The 9770-nt window shown below is 46.5% G+C and overlaps 1 long non-coding RNA gene across 1 annotated transcript; it reads left to right on the forward strand.

Annotated features, from left to right (window-relative positions):
- The first annotated feature begins 6229 nt into the window (after window positions 1-6229).
- LOC113997180 lies at window positions 6230-9160 on the forward strand. Its single transcript, XR_003544019.2, has 3 exons — window positions 6230-6381; window positions 7351-7470; window positions 8438-9160. It is a non-coding gene; the product is annotated as an uncharacterized LOC113997180 (long non-coding RNA).
- Window positions 9161-9770: the final 610 nt, after the last annotated feature.

Consider the following 9770-nt stretch of genomic DNA (forward strand, 5'->3'; position numbering starts at 1 on the left):
CAATATCCCATCTAGCCCTGCCATCTGGCAGTGGGAAGCCATTCCCCCTTGTCTTTTCACTCCAGTTCCACTTCAACTTCCTCGTAGCCCCTTCAGATATTGGATTGACTTCTTTTTCTCTACTTCAACACCATCTTGAGGAGACCAACCATGTCTCTTTGACCCTTCCAGATGTTCCTGTCACTTGAGTCTCACCTCTGCAGGGGAAGGGTGGTGTCCTCATTGTGGAAAGAGCTAAACACGAACAGAGCAATGTGTGACATGCACAGAGAGGCCCTTTGTGGAGTAACGAAGCCACTGGGGAGCAAGGACAGCTGGTTTGTCATTGGGACTTTCCCTTTCCTTTTCCCTTTCCTTCTCCCTTCCTTTTAGCCTAACAATGAGCCCACAATCCAGTATAATCTGTGCTCCCCCTGTCAGACACCAGCTCTTCAGGTGTTCTCAGTTTAGCAGATCCAGACGCCCTTCCATCCTCTTTGGCTGAACCTTTCCTTGCCGAATCTCCCTTTGTTGCTCCATTTCCTTTCAGGCAGAGGTGAAGAGTTGGGGGAAAAGCCAGCTAGTGCTGAGAGCACATAGGTCCCACCTCTATCCCAGTGACACCACAGATCCAAACCACTGGTTGCCTTTTCCTGACCTCACTGGTTGAGTCAAGCAGCTCATGGAATTTAGAGAGGACACTGACTGGGATGACTGACAGCTTTTCCATGGCAGAAGTCCAAGCTGGCTCAATCCACGGCAGGGAGCTTTAAAGCCTTAAAAAGCAGAGTCTCCACTGCTCACAGGAGCCCATTAGCGATTTTCTGCCTTTGAATCTAAGTTTAGGATGTGCCATTAGGATCCCAGATCACCTTAGCAGGGATGTCAGGAGGGGTTTGCACAAAACTGGCTCGGTTTGATTCCTGTTTGAGCACGGAAGCAAAGAAAGGAATGAAAGCAGATGGAGATCGAGGGGGAGATACTGCCCTGGGGAGGGTTCTCCTGGCTCTAAAGGAGAGATAAGGAGCTTTTATAGATGGAAGGCTGCAGGATGTTAATGACGGAATATCAGTGTTTATCAGGCACTACACGGTAGGTGAGATGCCTGATCACAGCTGGGATAACGAGTCCAGTGTTGGAATTAGCTTCCCCCCCTCTTTCCTCCTCCCATTCTGATATCCCACTCCCATGATTTTTTCTGTCAGGATTCAAGAGTGAAGTGAAACTACTTCTGATCTGCCACCATGACAAGTTGTTCCTAAATCTCCTTAATATTTTCAGATCTCCTTTAATATTGTCAGATCTTCTCAGGAAAATGACCCAGCCACCTGCAGCAGCCTCTGCCCACCCACCTCTGCCTCCACATGGATCATGGATCATGGATCACAGAGGGATAGGGCAGCACTGTTTGTGACCTTCAGCTGGTACAAGGCGTGACACCAAAGATGTGCTAAACTTTTCCCAGACATACTTGTTGCAGAACTTCCAGTGTGCTCTAAAAGAGCAGGGAGAGGAAAGGCAATTTGGGATTTTGTTTGCAATTACTGGTTTCTCCTCTCAGGCAGCCATGGATATAAAAATGCTGCTGCTGCCCCTCTCGCACAGCCTGACAGAGAAAATCGGTGTTTTTTCCCTTTGCTCTGGTGAAAGTACTGGAGATGAACTGCCACAGAGGTTCTAAAAAACCCTGATTCCTCTGCCTCTGAGAGCAGGATTAACACACCCAGCCCTCAGCTCTGAGCACAGACACAAATATTGAAATGTCCCATTGCCCTGTCCCCACTGTCACCCTGCCAGAGCCACAGAGACCCTGGGAGGGAAATGCATTCAGAGCAGTGTTTGCCTCCTTGTCCCTGTGGAGAGACACAACTCCAACCCTGCAGCCCCTCAGATGTTTGTTCCTCAGGAGCCACTGGACCCTGGCCAAGGGTTAGGACAGGTCTGGACCTCAAGAACTTCACCCTCCAACAGTCCCAAGGCTGCTGTTCCCTCACCTGCCCAGCCAAGACAGAGCAAATAATCTGATCTCATGAGGAGGTGGTGGCAGGGTCATGAAATGTCTGTGTCCCCACACAGACATGGAGAGGGCCAGAACGCAGCCTGTTCAACAGCCTCTTGTGCTCCAGCAAAACTCCTTGGCCAGCCCTGCTTTTAGGGGTTTTGCCCCTGCTCCTTCAAAAGCCAAAGCCATGCCCAGAGAGCTGCCGGGGGCTGTTATTTCTCAAGGTGATCCCGACTAGAAAAGCAGTAAGGAGTGAAGTCCTCAAGGCTTTAAGGGTCTGAGGAGCATGAGCAGGTGTTGCTGTCCTGGAGATGGAGAGTTTGGGGAAGGGCAGCTCTGCTTTTAGCTGTGGGCTGTTGTGTTAATCACAACAGGGTCACTCAGGAAAGGAAGAGCTGCGAAGTGGTAGAGGTGCCATCTTTTCCCAAAGCACAGGAGACAACTGGTTTCCATATGGAGCAAGCCCTTCACAGGGATTTTCTTCCTCCATTTTCCCTTCCATGCTTCTCTCCTTGTTACTTTGTCACTCCATCCCTGGGAGGGTGTGCTGAGGTGTGGGAGCATGTTCTGTGTGCCCACAGAACAAGCAGCTCTGAGTTGAGAAATGAGATGCTTCTTTTAAAACACGGTGTGATTTTGGTGAACGTTCCACTTCTTTTAGAGGACGACACAGACACTCGAGAGCTCTTCCCAGAGAAAAGGCAGCAAAGCATCAATCCTTCCTTAAAAAAAAATATTTAATTGTGAGACAAATGAACATTAATGCCTCCCCTCCTTCCAGCTCACAAAAAAGAGGCTGACTGGGAAACTAATTAAGTAGTTGGTTGACTTTATGCATAGAAGTAGCTTCATTTAATTTTAAGTCAAGTTACTGTGACTTTCCTATTGAAAGACTGAGCAGAAAGGTAGGGAACAAAATCTCCATGAAAATGCTGTTCATCTTGAGAAGCCCTTGACTGGCTCCTGCATTCCCTGATGATGCTTTCCATGGAATCACAGAACAGTTTGGGTTGGAAGGGAACTTAAAGCTCATTTCATTCCACTACATCTTCCACTAGATCAGGTCGTGGTCTTTTCTCTCCACAGCCTCATCCCCATGAGGTTCATTCTTGTTTGTGTGTCAGTAAAATACAATAATCCAGGAAGAACCATGAACCTTCCTTGAAATATTAATCTGTAACTCCCATTTTTGAATATTTCTGAATTTTGAATTATTCAATATTCACATTATTCTATTTTTTAATAAAAATAGAAGTAGGATGCGTATTATGGACCTGAGGTTGGCTCTGCAGGGCAGAAGGTGAGCAGGACAGTGTCTCAAATGAGACCTGTCAGGTCTCTTCAATGTGTGATCTGTCAATTTTAGAAAAATTGATTCCTCTTGCAAGATTTCTGTAGGTCTGCATTACATTTATACAGTGTTTTCATGATTGCATGTCCGTGATGTGACTCCTTGCACAGAAGGACACGAATTTCTGTATCTCCAACATAAAGGAAAAATAAGATTTTAATAGAATCCCAACTTTGGGGATGGACGGGACTTTAAAGACCCTCTGGTTCCAAACCCCTTGCCATGGGCAGGGACATTTTCACAGAGCCTCAGCTTGGCCAAAGGCTCAAAATGAGGTGTTAGAGGGGGTAGAGGTGCCCATTAATGAATCCCTGGAGATCCTTGCACTGCCCCTGGACTGTCCTCCTGGGAGTGTGTGCTGGGAGAAAATGGGAGATGCTGCACTGTGGAGAAAGAGTTGTACGGATTATCAATTCCCTGCTATTTTAAGTGTATTTTATCCCCAGAATTTGTCCAGGAATCTCAGCAAGCTCAAGTGCTGATTCAGCATCTCCTCGTTGCTTGGGGCTGTGTGGCACTTTTATTAATTACATGCCATTGTTCCTGAATTCAAATGTTCCTGTTTACCCTCCTCCCTCATTTCACTCTGAGAGCCTGAAGCTTATCTGTTTGTCAAATTTGGGTTAACTGTCTGTCACCCTTCCTGGGTCTTTGTGGCCACTGGAACAGCTCAGGAATTGCCATTTTCCTCAGGAAAGGATCATCAGATCTGACTGTGCGGTCAGAGATCGTGGAAATCCATAAACAAAAACTCAAGACTTGATGTGCCTTAGGAATACCAAACCCCATAAATAAATTAATAAATTAACCAACATGAATGATTTATAATCATTATAGAGAGATGCTCATCTCATTATTCAGGGGGTTGCTTTATTTTCCCTTTGTTTGCTTTTAGTTAACAGCTGCTCTTATCCCGAACAACCTGACTGATTTAACACTGACAGCCACTTAGGGCCCAGAACAATTTCTTTTCTTTAATAAAGGTAGGTGTGGTAGTTTGGTCTAGACCTTCCTTGGTGACCAGTTTGTAACCAAGGAAGTGCCCAGATTCACCCAGTATTCCCTACGATTTTTACGTAAGCCGGGCTATAAGAAGAAAGGAGGGAAGGCCTTCGCTCTCTTTCCTTCCGGCAGCTTGGAGGTGCGGGTTTCCTGCTGTTGAGTCTGTCGTGTTGGGGAGCGAGGCCTGGTAAGGCCTTGTCGACCTTGGGAGATGGAGGTTGCCGGCGGTTGTTCCAGCGCAACTTTCTGTTGTCCCAAGGAGAGTAGTAAGATATTCTTTTGCTAATTCTTTTAGTTGCTAGATATTGGGCTACTAATCAGGATATATATATATTTTATTTTGGTTTTGTTCCTTTTCTCTTCCCCCTTCCCTTTCCCTTGTGAAATTGTATATATATTTCAATTGTATATAACTGTAACATAAGTGTAAATATATTTATATATATATATTGCTTTAGCTCTCTCTCTCTTGTTTTGGTTTTATTGGGGTTTTTTTCCCCTCTTCTCCCTGAGGTTTGGGGGGGGGCACTTTTTGTGGTAAGGTTTGGAGACTTGGCAGGGAGCCAGCTTCAAAACATATCAGCAGGTAAAAAGTTATTTTTTCCTGGAAATGATGTAAGATTTTATAACACATCTCCCATGCTGAAAGTGGGATGAGAGGTCAAAACTCATTGAAACTTTAGCAAAGTAGAAACCTCCCTGAAAATATTCATTTGCTGTTTAATTTTTATAGGCCTTGTTTTATCAAAGTGCTTAAGTGTATGTTTAATTTCCTATATCACAAATTTCAGCCCCTTGCTTAGGGGTTTATTGAATCAAAAATTGATGAGATTTCTGGGAAGCTGGAGAGGAAAATCAGAGGAAAACAAGGTGCTTTCCAAGAGTGCAGTGGAGCCATGAGCCTCTGTGTTATCTCCTCTCCATGGTGCAGTGGCTGATGGTAAGAACCTGTTATTTGCACAGTGATGGCCTTGCAGAAATTAAAAATTAAATTGAAATGGCACAAACAAGGCTCCTTCCAGCATAGAGTGCTCCCAGGAGTGAGCTGGGAGGGATCTGTCCCTGAGACCTCTCTAAACCTGGTACCCTCCATGGTTACTTCTCTTCTGGATAAAGAGAGGAATCAAATCTTTTTACTGTTGCATTTAATTTTTCCTTTCTAGAACATCTAAAAGCCCTTTTCCATAGTTTTGGGGTTCTCCCTCTCTGCCCTGCTAAAGAGTTTCTGGTAGAACCACAGAATCCCAGGATGGTTTGGGTGGGAAGGACCTTAAAATCATCCGGTCCCACCCCATGCCATGGGCAGGGACACCTTCCACTAGCCCAGGTCGCTCCAACCTGGCCTTGGACATTTCCAGGGCTGAGGCAGCCACAGCTTCTCTGGGCAACCTGTGCCAGGGCCTCCCCACCCTCTGAATAAAGAATTTTTAGGTGCTCTCAAATTATCTCTCTCAATGGCAGCTGGGATTTTATTCCCATAATCCCAAATCTGTGCTGGGCAGGTTGTAAATCCCAGCTGTACATCAGGGAAGGGTTGGATTCCTTCTGTCTCCATCTGCAGCCTCTCACTTTTATGACTCCTTTGGATCTTTGTTTCCATCACAAGGAATGTCTTCATGCAGATGGATGAGTTTGACTGTGGGCAGGATCCAGAGAAGGGGATTTACAGGGCCTCTGGGCACTCAGGACACAGGAGCACTTTGGAACATGCCTTGGATATGACGGATGGGGAATATTATCTCAATGCTAATAAATACCCAGCCACAAATTGGCTCCCTTTTAATTCATTCGTCTGCTGCCTGTGGTTGGTGACTGACACTAAATCAAGGCTCAGACACATTAAACCTCTAATTACTGCTGATTTCTTCCTCTATTCTTTCTTTTCTCCAGGGCAATACAGATATATAGGAATATATCCATATGGATGTGCTGCCTTTGGGCATACTTCTGTCCCAGTCCTGTAGCACAGCTTGGTGCAAGATGGAGGAGGTGCAAAGCTGGTGTAAATCTCACCTGGCTCAGGAGCATCATTTCAACTGCTCAGGAGGTCTGTATTCCTTACTAAAATTCCTTACTAAACTCTGCAGGACTTTCCCATGGGAATGATATCATTTGAACATACATTTGATCCCATACATGATACAATGTACTTGCTGCAGCATCTTCTGTGCAAAATGCAGCACAAACCTGTCCCCAAACCCTTTGAGAGTTACAGTTCACTTGCAGTTCCTTGTGGTCAAGACATTTGTAGCAATGGCATCTTGGTTTTTTGGCCAGAAAACAAGGAAACAAGCCACTTGCATGTGGAACCTGCAAGCCTGATGTGTTCTTCCTCATTAAAGAAAAGAAAATAAAATAGTGTAGGGATAGGATGAGGGGGAATGGCCTTAAGCTGAAGGAAGGCAGGGTTAGATGGAATATTGGGAAGGAATTCTGGGCTGGGAGGGTGCTGAGGCCCTGGCACAGGTTGCCCAGAGAAGCTGTGGCTGCCCCAGCCTTGGAAGAGTCCAAGGCCAGGTTGGAGCGACCTGGGCTAGTGGAAGGTGTCCCTGCCCATGGCATGGGGTGGGACTGGATGATTTTAAGGTCCTTCCCACCCAAACCATCCTGGGATTCTGTGGTTCAATGAAAATAAACCCCATGGCTCCCAGGCAGCCTCTGGGAAAGCTCTCCGGCACCTTCTGGGAATTTTTGGGGACCAATGTTGACTTTGAAACAGCTAAAAACTTTGAATAATTCTTTACTTCACTTGCCAAAAATATTATCTTCTTGAATACCTGGTTATTAAAGATTCAGAGCTTCTCATCTACTCTGAGACCATGAACCATTTTGCACTGAGAGAATTCCAGTGTTTGCTGAGCACAGGTGTAAAAGCCTTTGCAGGGCAGAGCAGTGGGAAGGGCTTGGCTGCAGCAAAACAATTACATATTCAAGATACCCACCACAATCGTGTTTATTCTGTTAAATACAGCAGCAAATTCTGTCATCAAGTTGATTTTTGCTCTTCTACCAAAAGGCTCCAGAAGCTGAACTTTGGCAAACAGGGGTCAGTGGCTTCAGGGCAATCTGGGCACAAACAAAACTTCTTTGCTCTTCAGCAATGAGTAACTTCATCTGAGCTGAAGCAAGACTGGAGGTATGGCTCTCATTATGTATTGTTTATTATTATTATTTACTATTTTTTATTCTTTCTTAGAACCAGTTTTTGGTTGGGTTCACACTCCACACTTTGTGCTGGAGCTCAGACAAGAGGTTGTATCAAGGATATGGTTTATGATCTTCGTTATAGATCAGATTAAATGATTCAAGAGGTTCTTTCTGGCTGTGAAAACAGAGTTTGTGATTCTTAAAAATAGTGACAGTGTGCTGAAGACTTCTCCCAGGATTCCCTATGGAGATGGACTCCAGCCCAAGATGTGCACAAGGAATAGTGCATTCTGTGCCAAGGAATTGGGTTAGGAGATTACTGTGGTTGGGGTTACAAATTAGGTGTATCAGGTGGGTGGAAAGACAGAAGATCTATTGGGACATTCCCATCAGCTCCTGCATTCCCCTTTCTCCCCTGGGGAGGGGCTGATGGACATCCTGGAAGTGAAACATAAAATACTGGAGGTGGGGTACACCAGTGTTTCCCTCCAACACCTACAGTCCTTTTTCGAAAGATGGGTTTTAACTTTGTATTTGTCTAGTTTGCAGAGTGGATTCCTGTGGTAGCATTCCATCATCCTGTGATTATTAACGGAATTAATAATGGTATTGATAAATTAATAAGGGAGGACGTTTCACGTTCTTCACAATTCAAACAGCTCAGGGGAGTGTGATGGTCCTGAACATGGGGATGGTGCTGGGTTGATGATCTTAGAGGTCTTTTCCAAACTTAATGATTCTATGACCTAATCCCAGGATCTGGTTTTGGTTCCCAGCAGAACCATCCCCATCTCCAGCTCAGCCTCACATGGCACACATGGACTATCTGTATTTCTGTGTTTATTTGTTTAGAGCCAAGCCTGAACCCCCCTGATAGCCCTGATTTCTGTAGGATCAAGCTCAGCTCAGAGCACCTGGTTTGTTTTTTTCTTTTTCTCCTTGCTCCTCTTTTCCAGGAAGGCTGATAAAAAGCAATCCAAAGGTCCTCAGTGGATCCAACCTGTCAGCTCTGACTGTGCACAGGGATGAGATGCCCTCAGCGATGTGAGGTTTGATCAGACCCATCCAAACACAGAGATAAGACGATCTTCTTCAATAATTGAAGTGGTACTAAGGTCAGGCCTCTCACTTTTAGTGCTTTTCAACTCTCTTGCCAATTATTTCCTTGCTCTTTGCAGAGAAATTACACTTCTCTCGGTTTGGCATTTGTTCTGCTCTGTGCCAGGGGCTCCCAGCAGCTCCAGCACAGCCTGACCTCCCAGAGCAGCAGGAATATCATAACTTGTTTTCATGGAGACTGGAGGAAAGGAATAAATAAATGTGGCTGGGAATAGCAAGGCTTCACCTGCTGCCTCCAGGATAAACCAGGGAGAGCCACGGTCTGGTTGTGAGGTTACACAAAGAAGACGGGACAGCCCCAGGTGTTGTCCCTGTCTCTGTGTCACCAGGGCCATGGTTGGTGCTGTGGGATTTGTGTGGCCTCATCATTCCCAAGGGATGGGGAGCAAACCCCAACCCATGTGCTGCTTCATCAGGGCTACCCCTCAAGAACCAACGTGGTGGGCTTGGAGCAACCAGGGCTAGTGGAAGGTGCCCCTGCACATGGCAGGGGGCGGAAATGAGGTGACATTTAAGGTGCCTTCCCAACAAACCATCCCATGATACAACATAAAAATTAAATGGAGCTGCTGGAGGAGTCCAGAGGCAGCCACACAGCTGCTCCGAGGGCTGGAGCCCTTCTGCTCTGGAGCCAGGCCGGGAGAGCTGGGAGTGTTCACCGGGAGAAGAGAAGGCTCCAGGGAGACCTGAGAGCCCCTTCCAGGGCCTAAATGGGCTCCAGAAGAGCTGGAGAGGGACTTGGGACAAGGGATGAAGGGACAGGACAAGGGGGAATGGCTTCCCACTGCCCTCTGGGCAGGGTTAGATGGGATATTGGGAAGGAATTCCTGGCTGGGAGGGTGGGGAGGCCCTGGCACAGGTTGCCCAGAGAAGCTGTGGCTGTCTCAGCCCTGGAAGTGTTCCAGGCCAGGTTGGAGGAGCTTGGAGCAACCTGGGCTAGTGGAAGGTGTCCCTGCCCATGGCAGGGGTGGAACTGGATGATCCTTCGAGTCCGTTCCAACCCAAGCCATTCCATGATTCTGAGACTGCCCAAACACGGCAGGGATGGCATTTATTTGGGATGTGCTCAGAGTCACTGGGTGATGTCCCAGCATGAGCTGGGAGATGTACCTTTACAATACACCACTGAAAAATTCCATAAAATTCCATCTGGCTGGTGGAATTGCAGCC

Source organism: Pipra filicauda, unplaced genomic scaffold (genome assembly GCF_003945595.2).
Source record: "Pipra filicauda isolate LSUMZ 115617 unplaced genomic scaffold, ASM394559v2 scaffold377_size797966_pilon, whole genome shotgun sequence".
In the NCBI taxonomy this organism is placed as follows: domain Eukaryota; kingdom Metazoa; phylum Chordata; class Aves; order Passeriformes; family Pipridae; genus Pipra; species Pipra filicauda.